This window comes from Leucopleurus acutus (genome assembly GCF_964270905.1).
Source record: "Leucopleurus acutus genome assembly, chromosome: X".
NCBI lineage: Eukaryota > Metazoa > Chordata > Mammalia > Artiodactyla > Delphinidae > Leucopleurus > Leucopleurus acutus.
The window spans coordinates 4,849,569-4,855,568 of NC_139148.1; positions in this window are offsets into that span (position 1 = coordinate 4,849,569).

Here is a 6,000-nt window from a genome sequence, read left to right on the forward strand (position 1 = left end):
AAAAAAAAAAAAGAAAGAAAGAAAGAAAGAGAAGCCGTAACATGAGTTGGTGAGGGTGTGGAGAAATGGGAACCCTCTACATCGTTGGCGGGAATGCAAAATGGTGTAGCAGCTGTGAAAAACAGTATGGAGCGTCCTCAAGAAATTAAATATAGAACTACCATAGGATCCAGCCATCTCACTTCTGGGTATTTATCCAAAACATTGAAATCTGGATCTCAAAGAGATATCTGCACAACCATGATCATTGCAACATTATTCATAACAGCCGGTATGTGGACAGAATCCTAAATGTCACTAACTGATGAATGGACAAGGAAATGTGGTATATGCCTTAATTCTTTAAAGACTGTCAACCGTATGAAGGTGGGAAACAGAGAAACTTAAAGATAGAAGTATACTGGACACTACCACCACCTGCCCACAGCCCAGAATTGTGGAGAGGTGATTCTGCAACTGCAGTGTGAGTGAGTGAGAAACAGAGTTGCTGGCTTTATACAACCAGCAATTTGATCATTACTTAAATGTTGAGATTCTTTCTCAAAGTGGAAGATTACATTTTGCATCATGGATTATAGGAAAATAGCAGATTTCAAAATATATATGCCTAGGCATGATGGTATTTCTAAGAGTAACATCTTCTAATGACTACCTTTTTATAAAATAGTCTGGCTAGCAGATACTTGGTCCTGTCCAAAACGCCCAAGGACACATCTTGGTCCGCACCAAAAGGTCCTTGATATTTGGTCCTGTTCAAAATTGTGTGGCATGGACCAAATAGCTCATGGACCTTTTAGACAGGACCAAATTTCAAGGACCTTTTGGCATGGACCAAATGTCTGACGCACCGAATGTCTTACAAAAGTTTTGGACAGGACCAAATATCCTGCAAGGAATGTTTTTTAAATTCCCTGCAAACTTTATCACTTCCGAAATACTTTCAAAGATATTTCCTGTGAATATGTAAAAGACTCCTGTGAATGCAATATTTTAGTTTTGTTGATCAGATTTTAGTCTTACAAAAAGATCAAAAGGTGATATAATGTTTTTATGCCAACTTCTTTCAGCACCCTTTGAAATAATGCCGTGTAACTAATGTTTACTATTTCCAATTAATCCATGAGATGCTTATTTCCTGTGCTTTTCTTTAAAAGTCAGCATTGAAAACATTCCGTTAACGCAGAGTATCAGTTTCATGTTAAAATCTGAGGGGCATTTCTGCAGCAAGGTTTGAGAGCAGCGTTGTCTAGTGCCTCTCGGCGAAGGTGACAAGTGCCGTATGAAAAGGTTGGGAGAAGTTAAGAGTTTCAGATAATTCAGAAAAGGGCACTCGTGGCATTTTATCAGGCGAGGCAAATGTATCGGGTCAGTAACTGCTACAAGAGAGGTATGAGACAGCCCATCCATTAGAGCTTGTATCAGGGAGACGTGTTCCCAGCTGTAGCATCAGAAGCAGAGATAAAGTGAGTTTCTGCAACACGTTTCATCATCCTGAAGGTGAGGTGGGAAACGGTCCCAGGGCCCATGCATTGCTGTGATAGGCTGGCCTATGCGATGATGTTTGGTTAGACTCATGCGTCCCAGGCTTGATTCCAAGTGCATCTGTGCATTCATTAACTTAATCTTCATTCCATCTGTCAGATAGATGTTATGATTGTCTCGTTACAGATGAGGAAACAGATATAGAAAACAGGATGTAAACAGACTGCTTCATGCTCAGATTCATGCCGTGATGTTTTGGTTAAAAACAAGTAAACGCATAGATTTTCATGGTCTCCACGTATGACTGTGCATGCTGTCTACTGCACGACTCTAGGGGTGACATGAACACACCACCATAGGAAGAGTGCTTTCTAAATTTGTCCAGTGTGCAACGTGAGCCACCATACGTAGCAGGCTTGGTTAGATGGTGACATTGTACAAAGAGCTGGATATGTAAGTCATTGATAGAACTTATTTTCATTGGCCTGCCAAGGAACACAGGAGGGTGCTGCGTGAATTCAACCCACACATTGAAGCTATGAGCTGGCCTATAGACTTGAGACATTTCCAGACGAAAGAAGCAATCTGAGGATACTGACCGTTAAAATGGAGTTCAGATTAGTGGAGTTGTTTTACTGCATTTAAAGAAACAGGCATGTGGCTTTGTGTTTGTTCATTTACTGTTTACAGCCCTCCCTGTGGTGTTTGCTAAAGGTCTGTGGCTTGTTCCACGGTCCAGGCACATTTAAAATTGTGTTTTGGAGGAAATGTCTCCTGTCACTTCAGAGCTGCAGCATCCGTTGTCAGTATAAAAATTTCCCAGCACTCTTTCCACATCTCAGATAGAGGCTGGTCCCCCAGACTGGTCTCAGGGTGAGGATGACACCAAACAGAGCCCCAGATGACCCACGATGACCATACAGGGTGAGCAAGGAATAATCCTTTGTTCCTAAGTGACCAAGGGCTTAGATGTCGTCACTGCACCTTTAAGTACCTTCTTCTTGACGAACTCATGTCACCACTCTGTTTCTGCAAAGGAATAATGATTGAATTTTGCCAGATACTGCATCACTCATTTTTCTCCCTTACAGATCAATCTGCTAAGGAATCCTGGGGCATTCTGAACCCTGGAATGGTTGAGGCTTAAGCAGGCTTAGAAAGATATTTTAGGTAGCTGGAGGAGAGGAAAAATGAGGATGGCTTTGGGCCAGGATGAAAGACAAACAAACAAAACACAAAAATTAACATTTACGTTGACTGAAGCTTCAGAAATGTACACATCTCCTAACCTTTCCTGAGTGGGCTTCAGGGAGGTAAATAATCGCTTCACTGGGTGACATCTTACAGGGCATGGAAATTTATCAACGGCTGTACAAGTTAAATGTCTCTGCTTTAACAATAACAACAAAGCCTACATTTAGTGCCATGTTAAATATGTTGAAAATGTTTCATCTTGTTTAATTGTATGTTTCAAACTTTTGACACTATATTTAAAGTAAAAAGAATATATAGTAGGAACAGTGATATATTTTAAATGCCAGTAAACCATCTTCTGACCTTTCATCCTTTGAATTGTTTGCCCTTTTTATTTTCACCCCAATAATGTTTAGTGAATTCTGGTGCCCCCCCCAAAAATATATATATATATACAATGTTCTTGTTTTCCCATGACAGTGTTTTAAAGGGCGACTTGTGTTAGGGAAATATTTAAAGCCATATTGCATCATTTCCATCACAGCAAGGCAGTGTTAAAGATTTTCCAGGGCTATAAATGATTCTGCTCATGTATAGTTGTTTCAATTCAACAGTGATGACAATTAGAAGAGAATGACCAAGCAGAAATGAGACAGTGACTTATATGCATTATAGTGGGGGCAGGGGTTGGAGGCGAGAGGAAGATTAGTGTTCAGTATAGAAGCAAGCCATAATCATCCCCACTTCTGTTTATGGTGCATTTCTCTTAAAAGATGAAAAAGTAGAGGTCGGAGGACTGAAGTTGCCGTGGGTCGCAGTGTAGCAATTATCTCGTAATAGACCATCTTCAGTGATTCTAGATAATGCATGAGAAAGCACTTGATGAATGCTTCTGTCCAAACAACTATTTAGCTCCGCGGCAGACAGAAGAGGCAGAATTTCAGACCTTCACCTCTCACTGTCTTGTATGCCTAAAACGTGCAGGAATCCAGTGTCAGCTCATCACTTACCATGCTTTAAAAATACATATTTCTCTGCAAAAGATGGCCTCTGTGCTTCTCTGCTCCAAGGAAGTTTTCTAGAAGTACAAGAAATCCCTTCCGCAGATGTGGAGATTTATTCTAGGAAATGACAATGCTCTTGAGTTATCTTTCGATGAGATCTGGCCACGAGCAGGGTCCCTAACAGCTAGATGGCATGCTGCCCTTTCTAGAAATTAATGGCCGTGACAGAACTGATTCTGCAGCAGCCCTGGCGAATATGTTAATGCGTACTCAGGGAATGGCCTACCTACTGAGCGTCGCCCATCCAATCTGAAACATTCAGCTGTAGCACGGAGCCAGCCCTGTCCTCCGCTCTCCTTCTGGTGTTCATCTGGACCAACCACTTGGGCTCAGCTTGTCATTTCTCCTCTTTGGAACATAACCACAGAAATTTGCATGCTCTGGACGGAAAAGAATTTGACCGAGTGAATGAATGGGACTCTAAATCACTAATTTTGAGGACTGAATTTCAACATAAAAGAATTCAATTTCTGTAATGTAAGTCACGCCAGTGCCTGAGAAGGGAGGATGGTGACAAAGGCAGCTGAATTGTAAGGCACCGTTATGATTAAACACGATTATTGAATAGAACACATTTAATTCTCCTAGCAAGAGAGGGTTACCCAATTAGAAAGTGTTTTCGTCAGTACCATATTAAGACCCATTCTGATGTATCTTTCCTACTGTTTTAATTGTAGTGTGTAAGGACAAAAATGCAAACTGCAGTAGTACCCTAAACCATTTCCTAGTTGGTCGATAAATATTCCTGAACCATAAAATACGGGTTTGCCAATGTAGGGAGTTAATCACATTGCCCTAGAGTTTCTTCTATCTTGGCAGATAAGTACAGAGTTCTTTCCAGCATGGAACTCAGCTCTCTGATTACTGTGTAGTCCATTGTAGGTGCCAATTACTTAGGTGTTAGAAAAGCAAGACATTTTCATCATGGACTCGGACACAGAGCAGACTACGCCTTTTGATTTTTTTACATTAAATGTGATATTAGTAGAGATCATTTATTTGTAATTCGCATGGGGTTGCATTGTGGTTGTGCTGACAGGAAGATGCTTTCACTCTGCCCTCGGAAGCCTCAGCACTTTGAAATGAAAGCTTGGAAGGAAATAATGTAATGTGTTTCCTGAGAGAGACACAGATGAAAATTGACATTTTAAAATTCATTCTCATCAGTGTTATTCCAAATGGAAAGACAGGATGGAAAGACTGCATGACAGTTGCTAGCCATAATTGGTTTAAAGCGCTATATTGTGGAAAACGGCAAACAAACACAAAAGTAGAAAGACTGCGGTATTGAACCCTCCGTGACCTCATCCCCAAACCTCAAACACCGTCACCGTCGTGCTCATCTTCAAACACAATTGCACTCACAATATCCCCTGGTGGTCCACTGGCTGAGACTCCACACTCCCAATGCAGGGGGCCCGGGTTCGATCCCTGGTCAGGGAACTAGGTCCCACCTGCCGCAACTAGGACTTCGCATGCCGCAACTAAAGATCCCACGTGCCGCAACTAAGACCCGCGCGCAGCCAAAGATAAATAAATATTTTTAAAATAAATAAATAAACATAAAAGTCTGCCTAGTCATCCCTGATCAGAACGTAGCCATTTTAATGTTGCAAGGTAGACTACGTAAATGGCTACATTTTTCTCCAGAGTATCTGTATTTTCATAGGAGTAAAGAGTAAAGATGATGGTGGGCTTCCCTGGTGGCGCAGTGGTTGGGAGTCCGCCTGCCGATGCAGGGGACACGGGTTCGTGCACTGGTCCGGGAAGATCCCACGTGCCGAGGAGCGGCTGGGCCCGTGAGCCATGGCCGCTGAGCCTGCGCGTCTGGAGCCTGTGCTCCGCAACGGGAGAGGCCACAAGAGTGAGAGGCCCGCGTACGGCAAAAAAAAAAACCAAAACAAAACAAAAAAAAGAGTAAAGATGATGAACAGATAGATGGTATCAGGGTTCTCTGTGTGTCACACCGTCTCAAAACTTAGTGGCTTCATACAATACACACTTACTTAGCTCCTGATTTTGTAGGTTGACATTTAGGTGGGGCTCAGTGGGGTGAGGATTATCTCCGTGGATCTTGGCTCCAGCATCTGTAATTGGTGGATGAACAGCTGGGCTGACTGGTTTATTATGGCTTCATCCGTGAAGGTTGGCAACATCCAGGGCCCCTCTCCATGTGGCTCCCTCATTCTCCAGCAGGCTGGTCCAGGCTTGTCCTCAAGGCTGCCGTGCCAGTGGTTTCAACATCAGAAGGGCAAGCCCA